Source organism: Lontra canadensis, unplaced genomic scaffold, assembly GCF_010015895.1.
Source record: "Lontra canadensis isolate GAN:19392208 unplaced genomic scaffold, GSC_riverotter_1.0 scaffold25, whole genome shotgun sequence".
NCBI lineage: Eukaryota > Metazoa > Chordata > Mammalia > Carnivora > Mustelidae > Lontra > Lontra canadensis.
This window is the reverse complement of record NW_022631019.1, coordinates 21,056,128-21,070,175: the sequence shown is the minus strand read 5'-3', so window position 1 is coordinate 21,070,175 and position 14,048 is coordinate 21,056,128. Positions and strand designations below refer to the sequence as shown.

Here is a 14,048-nt window from a genome sequence, read left to right as displayed (position 1 = left end):
CTCTGCGACTTTCACATCACTCTCAGAAAAGCAGTTTAGAAATGATCTGAATGAGCAACCCCAACCTCTGTCCCAAGACCCCAGGGAAAGGCTGTTGTGGCTGCTTCTGACTATAGCCCTAGGACATTCAAAGAGGGGACACAAGGATCTGGCCTGCCATGACCCTCCCAAACCCCCTTCTCTCGCCAGCTGGAGTGAGCCTAATGACTCTGATCCAGCAAAGCCTCCAGATCACTCAAGCTTAACCCATTAATTCTCTCTCCCCAGGTATCCTCTAGGTCTAGAGGGTTTCCCAAGAAACATGGGGAGAGTCTCAGTGCCAGCAGCTAGCTGAGCCCTTTCTAAAACTGGAAAAGTCAGCCTGGCCCCACCCTCACCAAGGAGAGGCAGAGGAGGAGCCACAGGGAAGCAGGTGGGAGGACTGAGCTCTTCCTCCATACAAGAGGCACTGGGGGTCTTGAATGAACATGATGAGTCCTCAACAATAAGCCATTGGTAATGGTAATGGTAATGGTAATGAATCATTACCATCATCCCAATAAATGGGTGATGGCAAGAAGAGGTCAAAGGAATGTGGGCTTTTGAGGCACCTGGGCTCAAATCAAAGTTCCACCACTGAGATGCTGTGTGAGTCTACCCCAAGTCCCTTCTCCTCTCTTCCTTGTCTATACTATGTGGAAAACATGTGCTAAACACTGCGTTACCAGGGACTTTTTATATACAGCACGTCAGGAAACCTTCACAATAGTCCCTTGACTATAACTCCCATTTTACACATGAGGAAGCAAAACACTTACCCAGGATCACCCAGCTAGTAAGTGTCCAAGTTCAGATGCAAATCCACATCTGCCGGGCTTTACTGCTAGCACTCTTCTTACGGTTTACAGATTGCCTGCATTTCCACAGTGGTCATTGTACTCATACCAGCAAAGATGTACAGTGTACTCGCTAGGTGCCTCGGTACCTCACTTGCCTTTTATTTAATTTTCACAACAACCCCATGGAGTGGGTACTATTTAAACCTCATTTTACAGCTTTGGGGCTGAAGTCAGAGAGATGAGGCAGTTTACCCAGGGTCATGTAGCTTGGGAGGGGTATAGTTGAGAAGCCGAGCTTGTCTGACTCCAGAACCCTCTCCTTTGCCCACTACACTAACCCACCTCTCTTTCCAAGGAGGCCAAGTAAGTGTCTCTATCTCTGAAAGAGGAGAGAGCCAAGGACTAGCAAGAGGTAGTGAGTTGTCCATGGCAGCCCAACAATTGAGCAGCTAAGCAGGGACTGAAACCCAGGCCCTCGAGTCTTAAACCCAGGGTTACTTCCCCCACCCATACTACTGAATCCTGGGCATCAGAAAATGTCCTTGTCAACTGGATATTTGGAAACCTTATACCTAGGTCCCCCAGGGGGACTGGGGAACGCCTCCCATACCAGGCCAGGCAGAGAGTGCTGAGGGTATGGAGGAGAAACTTGGCAGGATACTACCTGGGGAAGACAGTGGTTGAGGTGGTTACCCAGGTGTCTGGAGCTTTGGAAACCTCTGCCTTTGTCTGTCTAAGCCATGCACCCCTAGCTGGGAAGGGGGTAGTTACAGAGGAAGCTGCACACGAGGCCTGGGTTTCCCCGGCTGGCACAGCTCTCTGCTGTGATTTCTGCTGAAAAACAAAAAGTTCAATCCTCTGGGCCTACTTGCTAATTACCAGTAATGACATAATAACCATTGTGGGCCCAACAGCCAAACAGCCCCAACTAGAAATTCTGCATAGCTCAGGCTCAGGAACAAAAGATTTGGGCACTCCAACTGAAACTGATGCCCTGGCAGAAAATATCAGAAGCAAAAGGGCTTTAGGGTTGACCCAGCCAAAGTATTATCTGGCCAATGGAGAGGATGATGGCTCCTCATACAATTACTTATTGAGAATTATTTATCTGCATCGTATAATGCCAGACCCAGAGAGAAGCTGCTTCATTTTTTTCATTAAGTCACTCCACAAATATTTATTTAGCACCTATTATGAGCCAAACACTCTTCTAGGTACAGGGGATGTAACACTGAACAAGACAGACAAAAATCACTGTCACCACCAAGCTTACCATCCCAATGGTGGGGGATAAATGATAAACAAATGTTCACTAAAATACAGTATGTCAAAGAATGATAAGTGCTTAAAAAAAAAATGATAGGTGCTATGGAGAGAGAAAAAAAAAAAAAATTGGCCTGGAGGGAAGATGGGGAATGGTCATATTGTGGCAGGAAAGGGTGTTACCATTTTAAGTTAGATAGGAAGGGCCTTACTGAGAAGGTGGACATTTAAACAAAAAAAAAAAAATTAAGGACATGAGAGAGCAAGTCACGAAAGTATTTGGGGGTAGAGAGTTCCAAGCTGAGTGAACAGCAAGTGCAAGAGCCCTGGGGTGGAGGTATGCCTGGTGTATTCAAGGACTTGCCTGAGATCATAGACCCAGTCATTAACAGAGCTGGGAGAGGAAAGGAATCATACGCAGACTGATGACCCGCTGTGTACCTGAACTCTCTTAAGCCTTAGGACAACTCGGGAGGTAAACATTATGCTCACCATCTCACCATTTCCCAGGTGAGAGGGTGAGACCCAAAGAAGAGAAGTAACTGATCCACATCACACAGCTGGAATGGGCAGCCTGCTGGGGCCTCCCTGCTTCTCTTCTCTGTGTCCTCCCCATGCAAATCCTAAGTATCTGTTGAGCGAATAAATGAATGAACGAATGAATTTCTCAAGCCCTGCCCTCTCAATGACCTGTTTGCAGGCCAGCCTTCTAGTCTTTACTAATTATAGAATAATAACTACCACAATAACTCCAATGTGCCAGCTGTGGCCTGAGGATTTTACCCAAATTGCCTAACTTAGCCCCCCTCAGGTAATCGTAAGAGAAGGTGCTAATATTTTTCCCATTTTATTAGTAAGAAAACTAATGCTCACAGAGGTAGAACTCCCTAGGGATCCCACAGTTGGTAAATGGTGAAGCTGGGATTTAAACTGAGGTCTGTCGGCTCCCAAATCCCTTCTTTTAATCCTGTAATATTAGTAGAAACCTCTGACATCAGTCCATCGCTTTCCTTTTATAAACCAGAAAACAGAGGCTCAGCTAGGGCAGACTAAGAGCTGGGGGAGGGGTGTGGCCCTCCAGCCCCCAGTCTGGCATCCCTGCTACTCCACCCCAGGGGGGCCGTGGACCAGGTTTTCTCTTCTAGGCCTGCCTATTTCAGCACCTCCGCAGAAGTCTTCGTGTGTTGCCCCAGCTCCCAGAGGAGAGTTCCAGGGAGCTCAGCCTCCACCTCCGCCCCTCTGCCTAGGCCTGGGTAATGCAAGTCCCTTTCGACTCTGCCTTCCCAAAGAGCTTGCAAGTGGCATGAACCAGAGGTGGGCGGAAGAGAAACTCTGTCCTCCTCCTGTGGTTCCTGGAAGAGAGACGATGCAGGCTAGGTGCCAGGAGCGTAGGATGGGCTGGGGGCAGGGGCCAAAACCAGGCCAAGGGTGAGGATAGGGTGTCCCAGCCAACCAGAGAGGGGAGCAGGGAGGAGGGTAAAAGATGAAACCGGTTCACTGGGTGTCGTTTGTTCAACAAGAAACTGTATCAAGTCCCTAGACTGGGAAGACGCAGGAAGAAGGTTCTTAGAGGCAGCATTTATAACAGCATTAATGATACGGACCAACCACTAAGCCCCACAGTGCTCAGCACCGGACTAAGTGCTCTAACTACATCATTGCCAGTCCTCAGCAATATCAGCCCCATTTTTTTTTAAGATATTATTTATTTATTTGAGAGAAAGACAATGAGAGAGAGCATGAGCAAGGAGAAGGTCAGAGGGAGAAGCAGACTCCCCATGGAGTTGGAAGCCCGATGTGGGACTCAATCCCGGGACTCCGGGATCATGACCTGAGCCGAAGGCAGTCGTCCAACCAACTGAGCCACCCAGGCGTCCCAATATCAGCCCCATTTTACAGCAGAGGAAACCGAGGCTCGGAAAAGTGAAGGGACAGCCAAGGTCCCTGCATCATACCCATTCGTAGGGTAGTGCCAAAAGGGTCTGGAGACCTGGGTTCCTGCTGTGTGACCTTATGCCATGAGCCAGCCACTCTGATTTGAGGCTCCTGCATCTGTACCACAAGGGACTTGGTCAGCAGTCCCTACTGTAAACTCCAGGAGGCTCAGAGATCCATTTCTGCCCAGACTATGGGGCCTCCAACAGATACGGGACATCATACTTACTCTTCTCCCTGTCACCCAGAAGAAAATAAAAAAAAAAAAAGGCCCAGCTATTTGCTTCCAGGGGAAAAAAATAAAGCCACAGATTTTCAAAATATTTGTCCCTGTTTCAAGGCTGCTGCTGGCTTTGGCCTCCAGCCTGGAAGGGGCCCCGGGGCTGGGGGAGTTGGGGGGAGCCCAGGCCTTAAGACTGAGAGTCTTTGGGCCCGAGGCCAAGGGGGACAAGGGGCAGATGGGGGCGAGCTGGGCAGTGGGCCAGGACCCCTCTGGAGATTTGGGCTTGTTTCTTAATCCTTTCCTCCCTTTGTTGACCAGCCGGCTGTCAGGAGAGGCGGGGGAAGCAAGCGGGTGGGGCCAAAGAGACTGCGGAATCCAAATACTAAGAACTGAACTGGAGCCCCTTTTTATGGTTGTCCATTACATGGAGACACTGGACAAGGCCACTGGGGGGATTATCCCATTGAAACCACCACCCCTGCCTGGGTGGAGAGCCTGCTGTCCCCATTTTACTGAGGAGAAAAGTGGTGCAGAGAGGGCAGTGACGAGAGCCAGGCACACAGCTCACAAGTGGTAGACCTGGCAGGGAGCCCAGGTTGTTGACTCCCCAGAGAGGCAGCCACTGGGACTGACTAGAGATGGGGAATAGGGTGGATAGGGCCCTAAGCAGTCCTAGGAGAGCAGGGAGTTATGAGGATGATCACCTCCAACATGACCGTCCCCAAAACCCTGAAAGATCTGGGCCCTGCTGCCCTGCCCAGCCTCCTCTCCCATCACGGCCTTACCAGCTGTACCAAACCATAGTACATATGGACGTGCCCTGAGCACATTATGGGCATTTAAGCCTTCACACATACTGTTCGACATGCTTATGAAGCTGTTCCCTCCACTGCCCACCTAGAGAGCCCTTATTCATCCTTCAAATCCCAGTTCAAATATCTGATGCCCAGAAAGAGTTAACCACCCACTCAGCTGGGCTCACGCAGAAGTGCTTCATGCTTCCTGAGTGGCGGGAACCCCCTCAGAACCCAGCACAAAGTCAATGCTCAATAAATATTTGTTGTCCCTAGACATTGCATTTTATCACTGAATCTGTGAGGCAAGCAAAACAGGTTTTCTTGTCCTCTCTCTTGAGGCACAGAAAAGGAGGGCAGGAGAGAGGGAGTGACTTCCCAAAGTCACGCATTCGGTGACACTGGTGGAGCTAGAAGCCAGGCCTTCTCTGCCCCACAAGCCCCTGCCTGGCCCCTGGCCTCAAAGAGCTCTCTCATCCCTGCTGCACCAGCCAGGGTCACCACAAGTGACACCCAAGGCAGGAGTGGGGGGCATGGGCCCTGGTGGCCTGAGGTCTTGCCCCAGTATCCAGCTCAGATGTTACTGCTGCCTGGGGAAACTGAGGCAGAAGGTGACAAAGACTGACAAGTGGCTTTACCCCCCAATCCAGCTCCAGATCTGGCTTCTCCTGGACATGTGCCTCAGCCAGAGACCCCAGCGGGCCCCGGAACCCCACAGACCCTAAGACCTCACTCTCACCGCTTGCGTCTCCTGCCTCCCCTCTGCAGTCCAGGATCACATCCTGCTGGCTCAGGTCCTAAACCTCACATCCACCCAGTACTCCCCATCTCATGGCTCCATCCAGGCTGCCTCTCAGTGTCGCTCTCCTGCAGAGTTGCCCCTGACTCTCCCCTCCCATTCATCCTCCACACCAAACCATCCTCCCAAAATATAAGCCTGACCACATCGTTCCCCTATTTTGGGGAACCCAGGGGAAGCCCCTGATGGCTCCTCACGGGCTCTGGGATGAGTCCCCCTAGCTCTCCTGAGCCTGTCTCTCTAGCTGCATCCTGAACGCCGGTCATGACTCTGTACCTTGGCAAAACAGTTCCTTCCACTAAGAATGCCCTTTCTCCTGGGCTTTGCCTAAGGAGATAGTCCCAGTTCACACTTCAGTGCCTTGATCAAAGGTGGAGGTGTTAGTTCTGTGTCCTCCCCACCCAGCTAGACTCTGAACTGGGGCAAGATGGGGAGGCAGAGACCCCACAGATTCATTTCGGTGCCCCATGCCCAGCACAGGGCCTGGCAGGGGTCAGGGGGTGGGTATGAGGGAAAGCGGATGGCTAGGAAAGGGAGGTACCTTCTTACTTCCAAGAGGCCTCCTCTGTCCCTTTACCCTAATGATGTCTTTCAGAACCTGTCAGACTAGCTTGCTACCTGCCTGTCCCCAGCAGGCCCCTCCCAGACCCGGTCTCCATTGTCCCAAGAGGGGCTATCTTTGTAAACCTAAAAGAACACTCAAAACTATGATAATAACAATAATTACTATCATTGGGTACCCATCACGTACCTCATTGAATTATTTAATCCTCATAAGAACTCCAAGAGGTACACAGGTTCTTTTATTATGCCCATTTTATAGATAAGGAAGCTAAGACTCCAAGAGGTTAAATATTTTGCCCAGGGTCACAGAACTAGTAAGCAATAGATTAAGAATTCAAAGCCAGGTCTGACTCTCAACCAATATGCGATGGGGCCTTCTCCTGCTTCCTGTTGTTCCTTCTCTTCGAGACTCTTTGAGCACCAGCCTGGGGGGGTGGGTGGTAAACGGGGTGTGTGTGTGTGTGTGTGTGTGTGTGTGTGTGTGTGTGCGCGCACAGGAAACAGTCCTGTAGCCCTCACCTGCCCTTTGCTGAGCCCTGGAGATAGAGCAGACTCAGGCACCATCTCTGCCCCCTTGGGGGAGATAAGAGAGTTTTACACTAAGAATTAGGGCCCTGGGGTGAGCAGACTTGGGTCTGAGCTCTGGGTCTACCCCTAAATAACTGTGTGACTCTGGGTAACTCACCTGATTTACTCAGTACCAGTTCCCATGCCTGGAAAGCAAGGACCATAATGCCTGGACTACCAAGGAGGACAAGATGAGATAATGCAGCTAAAAGAGTATATAAGGGCACTTGGGTGGTACAGTGGGTTAAACCTCTGCCTTCAGCTCAGGTCCTGATCTCAGGGTCCTGGGATCGAGCCCCACATCGCATCGGGCTCTCTGCTCAGCAGGAGCCTGCTTCCCTCCACCTCTCTGCCTCTCTCTCTGCCTACTTGTGATCTCTCTCACTCTCTGTCAAATAAATAAATAAAATCTTTAAAAAAAAAATCACACATCTTCCAAACTTGAAAAAAAAAACTAATAAAAGAGCATATAACAACCCAGCCAGCACACAAGACACATCCGATAACAATAACACATATGGTGAATAGGTACTCCCGGGATCCCGAGGCCAAGAATCTCCAGGCCCCTCCCTTGAAGCCTTCTCAGCCAGACCCAAAAGTAATAGTGATAATAATGCTTGATCCACCCATTTGCTTGTTAAATAAATCTTCCAGGGAAGTGTCCTTCAGTGACCGTATGTTGGAGGTGAGGCAACCGAGGCCCAGAGAAGGTAGGTTACTGAATCAAGTCTGCCAGCAAAAGACTGGGACTTCCACCTCCACTGAGCTGTGGCCGCACTGGGCAGAGCCCAGTCCTTAGCCCAGGGCCCTAGCCAGGCTGCTGGAGAGTCTGGGGCTCCTGACTCCCGGATTCTAGTCCCAACTGGGTGGGAAGTTAAAATAGGAGAAAGGAGCCAAAAAGAGGGACACTTAACTTGGCCCCCTCCCAGAATGAGCTCAGGACTGGGAGGAAACCAACAATTACCAAGTGGGGCCCTGCACCGGGCACTTTGCACTGGCTCCTTCCCACAGCCTGTGGGAGAGATGTTATGATAGGCATGTTGCAGACAAGGTCTCCAAGACAAAGAAGTCAATGGCTTGTCCGAGGTCACACAGTGAGGAAAGTGGCAGTACTGGGAGGCAGAGTCCCTCCTCAACCCTCCCACCTTCAGCCCCAGACCTCCCCAGGTGCCCCTCTCTCCTGGGGAAACCTAGAGGCCCCAAAGCTCCCTCCCCATCTCTAAGCAGAGGCCCTGAGTCGCTGGTTGGATGGGTGTGGTACTCAGCCCCACCCTCCGTTCAGAGGACCCAGAGCTCACTTAACAGAGCCCTCCCCCTGAGGAACTCCCAGTCTAGTGAGCAAAGAGAGAACGCCTGTTCTCTGAGCCCCTCTGATGGTGGTCACTTTGTGTCACTGATCCCTTTAACCCAACACAAAGCACAGTGATGGGGCATAGGGACAGGGAATAAATAAATACATTCGCTCATTCAGAAATGTTCAGAGTTGCTACTACACGCCCCTGTATCCTAGGTGCTGGAGATACAGCAGAGAACAGACACACAAAATCCCTGGCCTCCTGGGGCTTACGTGAAGAAAAGAACAAACATCCTGTGTCAGGCATATGCTGAGATTCCCATGTTAGAGAGGCGAAACCGACCTACGAAGAGCCCCCCAGCTACAAGGAGCGGAATACGGATTCCTGACCAGTCTGGCCCCAGAGACCTTCGCATTGGTCCCCTGTCTCAAAAATCACCACCCAGTGTGCTAAGGATGTGGGAAGAAGTCAGCTGGTTATGGTAGGATCCAAACATCACAGAATGCCCTCCTTCAGTTCTTACCCCCCCACACACCCACCGCTAGGCTCCCTGGACCCCTCCCAGTGACCTCAGTGATGCAGGACAGGCATTCAAATCAAGGTCACGGCCCGTGAGGCAGTCATTTAGGCAAACCAGTACTCACCCAGCAGCAGCCAGTGGGGTCATCCAGCCCATCGGGGAGAAGCGGGGGAGCCATCACCGCAGGGACACATGGATGGAAGCAAAGGACAGCAGTGAGACATGAGCACAACCAACAAGGACACTATCTAGGGCCCCTCTTCATCCCGGGCAGGGGGAAACATCCTGCCCAGCCCCTGCCTCCCAGGCTTGGCTAGGGCAGACACCCTTTTAGCGGGCAATCTGATCACGTGATAGCATACCCAGGGCTCCTCCCAGACCCAGCCCCTGGGAGGCCGGGGGAACCCTGCAGACAAATATTCACTGAGTGCCTACTGTGTGCTACGTGTTGGGTCTTCTGTCTGTTCACGTCTGTCTTCTTCAGATGGTGTCCCCTGCCCGCACAGAGAACAGGGAGGGGGCAGGCGTGTGACTCTTGCCTGAGTTACAACTGTGACGAGTGCTTCAATGAGGAAGCTTATGAACCCAGGTTCAAACCCTGGCTCTTACTCACTAGCGTTGTGACCTGGGGCCTGTCTTCCTAATGTCTCTGCGCCTCAAATTAGTCATCTGTAAAATGGGGATATTTTAGTGCCCACCTCCAGGGTTGTCAGGAGGATTAAATGAAATAATATGTAGAAAACATTTTGCACAATGCTTGGCACAGGGTAAACTGTGCCAATAAACTGGTCATAACTGGCAGCTGCGGTCATTACAAGGAGCTGTAGGCCTGGGTTCTGGAGGGACCTGGTGGGGGTCAGGCTACCACCTACCTGACAAGGCAGGGATTAAAACTCTGGGCCCAGTGCCCGGCCCGTGTAACCTGTCAGTAAATGGTGGTGGTACTCTTGGGCTGTTCTCCAGCTCATCCCCGGGGTACAGCCTCTCAACCGAGGGGCTGTCAGAAGTGCCCTCTCCCCACAAACACGCATCCAGAATTGCAACTTTGGACTGAAAAATAACCAGCATTCCCACCTGATACTACAACTGTCTCACCTCCTTTGACCTTCACAATGACCCAGGAAGTGGACAAAGGCAAAATTCTTACTACTCCCATTTTACAGATGAGGACAGTGAGGTGAAAGGACTCCTCTCTGTGTGCACGTGGCTGTGTCCCTTCAGATCTCCAAGCCTAGTTAAGTGGAGCAGCCAGGATTCCAACAGACATCTGCCTGAATTTTGTTCTCCGGGCCTTCCCTTGGTTTTTTTTTTTTTTTTTCCCCCAGTGCCTGTACTACTAGCAGGACAGCCCCAGACAAGACTCTGAACCTCTCCAGCACCAGTCCTTTCATCTGAAATACTTATCTAATGGTCAGCCCAGGATCCAAGCTGTTTCTGACCCAAATTCTTCTTCCACGGGCTCAGCTGCTGCTACCCTGACCCTCCCTCTAACCTTTTACCTCATTACCAACTTCAGCCACAAATCCATTGGCCAAGCAATGTCTGCACTCAACTACTAAAACCCGCATTTTATAGATGGAAAAACTGAGGTCCAAAAGTGAGCCATACATCCAAGGTCCCCTTTCAGTACCCAGATCATTTCCTTGGGCAGTCAGGTAGGGCTGACTGAGGAAACCCCAAGTAAGGCCCTGACCTGCTCTTCCTCCCCCACATACACCAGGCCTGTGGGTGCCTGCACAGTCTGACCCCCAGCTCCCCAGAATAAATATCCCAGAGCTCCGAGCTCACCCAGTAAGGGCCAGGCAGGTTCCAGAGGTAAAGTGGGGGGTATCGTGGGAGCCGCAGGACATACCAGGTGGTTACTTTCCCTTTCAGCTGAGTCTTCTGGGCTTTGGGGTCAGACAGAGCTTGGTTCAAATCCCAGCCCAGCCACTTCCCAGCTATGTCACTCTGGTCAAGTAGAATCACTTCCCTAAATTCCTGAGAAACAGGAATAATACCTAGTCCCTCATGGGATTATAAGGATATTAGTTAATGCTGCATATTAAAGGCTTAGCATAGAGCACAGTGCATAGTAAATGTGGCTCTAATTATGATTAGAGAACACGGGCCAAGAACAGGACATGAGGGCCCATCACACTCCACCTTGCCCTTGCCCCATTCTTCCCCCTTCCCTTCATGGCAGGTAAACCAGGTCCTGGAGGCTCTAATGATGGGTGCTGAAAGACCCTTCGAGGCTCTAGGCTCATCTGACCTTCTCATTTCACAGAAAGAGAAACTGAGGCCCAGGAAGAAAAGCGATGGGCCCACAGACTATACGGGAGTAGAACACTGCCCCCTTTACTAAATAAACATCAGAATCCCAGGCCCCAGGAAAAACCTGCCTGCCCCACCCCCACCAGGGGACTATCATAAAGATCCATTCTACAAGCCTCCAACCAATATCAGGCCTCCATGACCTTTATGGGGAGCCCTTTGTGGGTACCCCTGTTGACCTCTGCGGCTAGCAGACCTATACATGGTGCTCAGGAAGGGCTTAGCGACAAACCCATGCAGTTCCTCTTCGGCTCCACAGAGCAGCTCTGCTCAGGCTCCCCTCAACCCCACCCCAGGTGGCTCCTTCCAGCTCCCTTCCTCACTGCTTCCCTGGCCTCTGTCTCACCCCGCAGTCTGGGTCCCATCAGCTGGGCACAACCGCAGCCAGCAGAGCTGGGGGCCTCCGGAGGCCTGTACAGCGTCAGCATCTTCCCAGCCAGGCTGGGATAGTCCTGCCCAGCAAAGCCAGCCAGGCTCCTGGCCAGGGTCCACTCTGCAGAGTGGGTGCTGGCCCTGCCCTTCCAGGGGCCCCACCCCCACCCGTCTAGCGGGTGTGGCGGCCTGGGCTTCCTGGGAGCTTCTACAGGCACCTGCAACCTATAGGAGGGAGGCCAGCCTGGTCTAGGCTGTGCAGGGATGGGCTGATTGGGAGACAGACGGGTGTGCCACCGCTTCTCCTCACTGACTATCGCCACCCCCGTGCAGGTGTTCCAACTGCCCCTCACATTGCTGGGTCCTGGCAGGCTCTGCCTGGCTCCTAATACACAGGGGAAACCTCAGGGCATTCTCACCCCGTTCCCTTCTTAAAATACTCCCACTGGCCTGCTTCCAGGCCAGCTATCATTCTGGTCACTGCACACTTATTACCTCATCTGATTCTGCTAATGCCTGTCAGGTCTGGATTATGGACTGAGGAAGAGCTGCGGACTCAGAGAGGGGGAGTGACTCATGCAAGGTCACACAGCAAAGTGCCAGGGCCAAGATTTAAACCCAGTTCTGCTGCAGGCAAAGCCTGCAGGGCACCCAAAGTTCCCTTTCCTTCCCCCTCTCTGTTCCCTAAAGCTTCTGGATCCCCTTCCTCCCAAACCTTCCACCCTTCTCTGCCAAGTCTCTCCTTCCACAGTCCCAGTCAGAATTAATCTTTCCCACCTCGTGGCTGCTGTTAACTGCTTGTTCACCCAATCCCAACAGCAGCAGGGCACAGGAGTTATCTCGGAGGTGTCTGTCTCACTGGCACTCAGAGGGGCCTTGATGGCAGGGGGCGACCCCAGTACATGCTCCTCAGACCTGAGGAGGTCACCTCTATCTCCACCCTCCCTCTACCCCCACACAAATGTCCTCTGACCTCCTCCTGTTGATCCCCTCCCCATCCCCAGCCTCCTGCCCAGGCCTGTAACTGGGGTGAAGGTAGGGAGCCTGCTGAAACCTCAGGGGCTGGGTGCCAATGCTCTGGCCCCTCCCGCTCCCCTTCAGTCGCTGAGTATCTGACCCAGACCTGACACCAGGCGGCTCTCACAGGGACTCCCAGCTGCCTTAAGCACCAGGCCTGTTCAGGCATTCCCCAAGCCTCTTCCTTCTGGAGAAAAGGGTTCCAGAAGCAGAGAAGGGGCTGCCTTCAGCCCTAGTCCGTGAACTTGAGGGGTCACATTGAGCCGATCCTACCCCGGGGAAGCTGTGGGCCTTGAAATAACACCCTCTCCTCACCAACCCTCAGGAATAGTCCTACCCTCCCCCCTTCTAGGGCAAGCTTAGGCTGGGGTCTGTTTGGACAAGTCCCCACCTCCAATTTGCTAAAGGGGAGAACTCAGGTTCTACCAAAAAGAGGTGAGGTCCTCTGGAAAGTGTAGGTTAGGACGAGAACACTCCCGAGGAAAGACTGAGGATGAGAGAGACAGGACCGCAGAGAGAGGAGAGATGAGGGACACGGGGAATCGGGGAATGAGAGCAAGCAGGAATCTGAGACCGATATACAGGGGAGACCAGAGACCGAGGAAAGTCCCCCGAGACCAAGACTAGAAGGGAGCGTGCCGGGCTGGGGCGGCGACAGGAGGGCAACCCAGCTCACGGGTCCCTCAGTTCCGAAACTCAAAGTCAGTTACGTAAGGGCCGGGAGCGGGGTTCCAGGCCCGGGGGGCCCCCCTCCCGCTGCGCGCCGCCCGCTCTCCCGCTCCGGCCAGCGCTGCGGCGGGCCGGGCAGGAGCCTACGGCCGGACAGGGCGGGGCTGGTGGGGGGGCACCTGGGGACGCAGCACTCTGCAGAGACCCGCCCGCGGAGACCGAACCCAGGACCCCCGCCCCACACAGGCCGGGACCGCCAGGGACCGCCAGCCGCAAGCGTCCAGCCGCGGACCCGAGTTCCCGAACCCCTCTCCTCTCGCCCGCGCCCCTCCCCGCACCCTGAACTTCCAGACGTCCAGGCCCCTGTGGACCCCAGTTCGGACCTTGGAAACCGGGACCCTTAAAGCCCCCTTCCCTGACCCTTAGACCCCGGTCTCGCCCCTACCGGGACCGCACAGGCCCTTGGGAGTAGGTCCATCTGTCCCTCACCCCGTTCCTCCCGGGGACCCGGGATCGCCCCCAGAGAGTCCAGGCTCACCTGGGCCAGACGGGGCGGGGACCTGGCCGGGCCGGGCCGGGCCGCGTTCTCGCTCTGCGCCGCTCTCGCCCTTTAAGAGGTTCCTGCCACTTTGCCCCGCCGGGGGCCTCCACCTGCACTGACAGGGCAACTCTGGAGTGAGGCCCCGCCCCCGTCCCGGGAGGCTTCCTGATTGGCAAAGGCAACTGCCAATCGGCGGGGCGGAGAAGAGGACGGTGCGGAGAAGTGCGAGCGTCGCAACCGGGAAAGGGCTGGGGCTGCAGGTGCGGTCTCCGAGCTCTGAGCGGCCCCGTGTTGACCCGAGGGTCAGGGGAGGATTGGGTAGGGAGCTCGTGGATTGGGTGGTGTGGTGTCTGAC

General features: G+C 53.5%; 1 protein-coding gene across 1 annotated transcript in view; it reads right to left on the bottom strand.

The window, feature by feature from the left end:
- The window catches only part of EPB41 (erythrocyte membrane protein band 4.1), a 188,472-nt gene extending 174,654 nt beyond the window's left edge, over window positions 1-13,818 (bottom strand). Inside the window, exon 1 of the mRNA XM_032863960.1 lies at window positions 13,691-13,818. The gene's annotated coding sequence lies outside the window, so the exon portion shown is untranslated. The remainder of the gene's footprint in view (window positions 1-13,690) is intronic.
- Window positions 13,819-14,048: the final 230 nt, after the last annotated feature.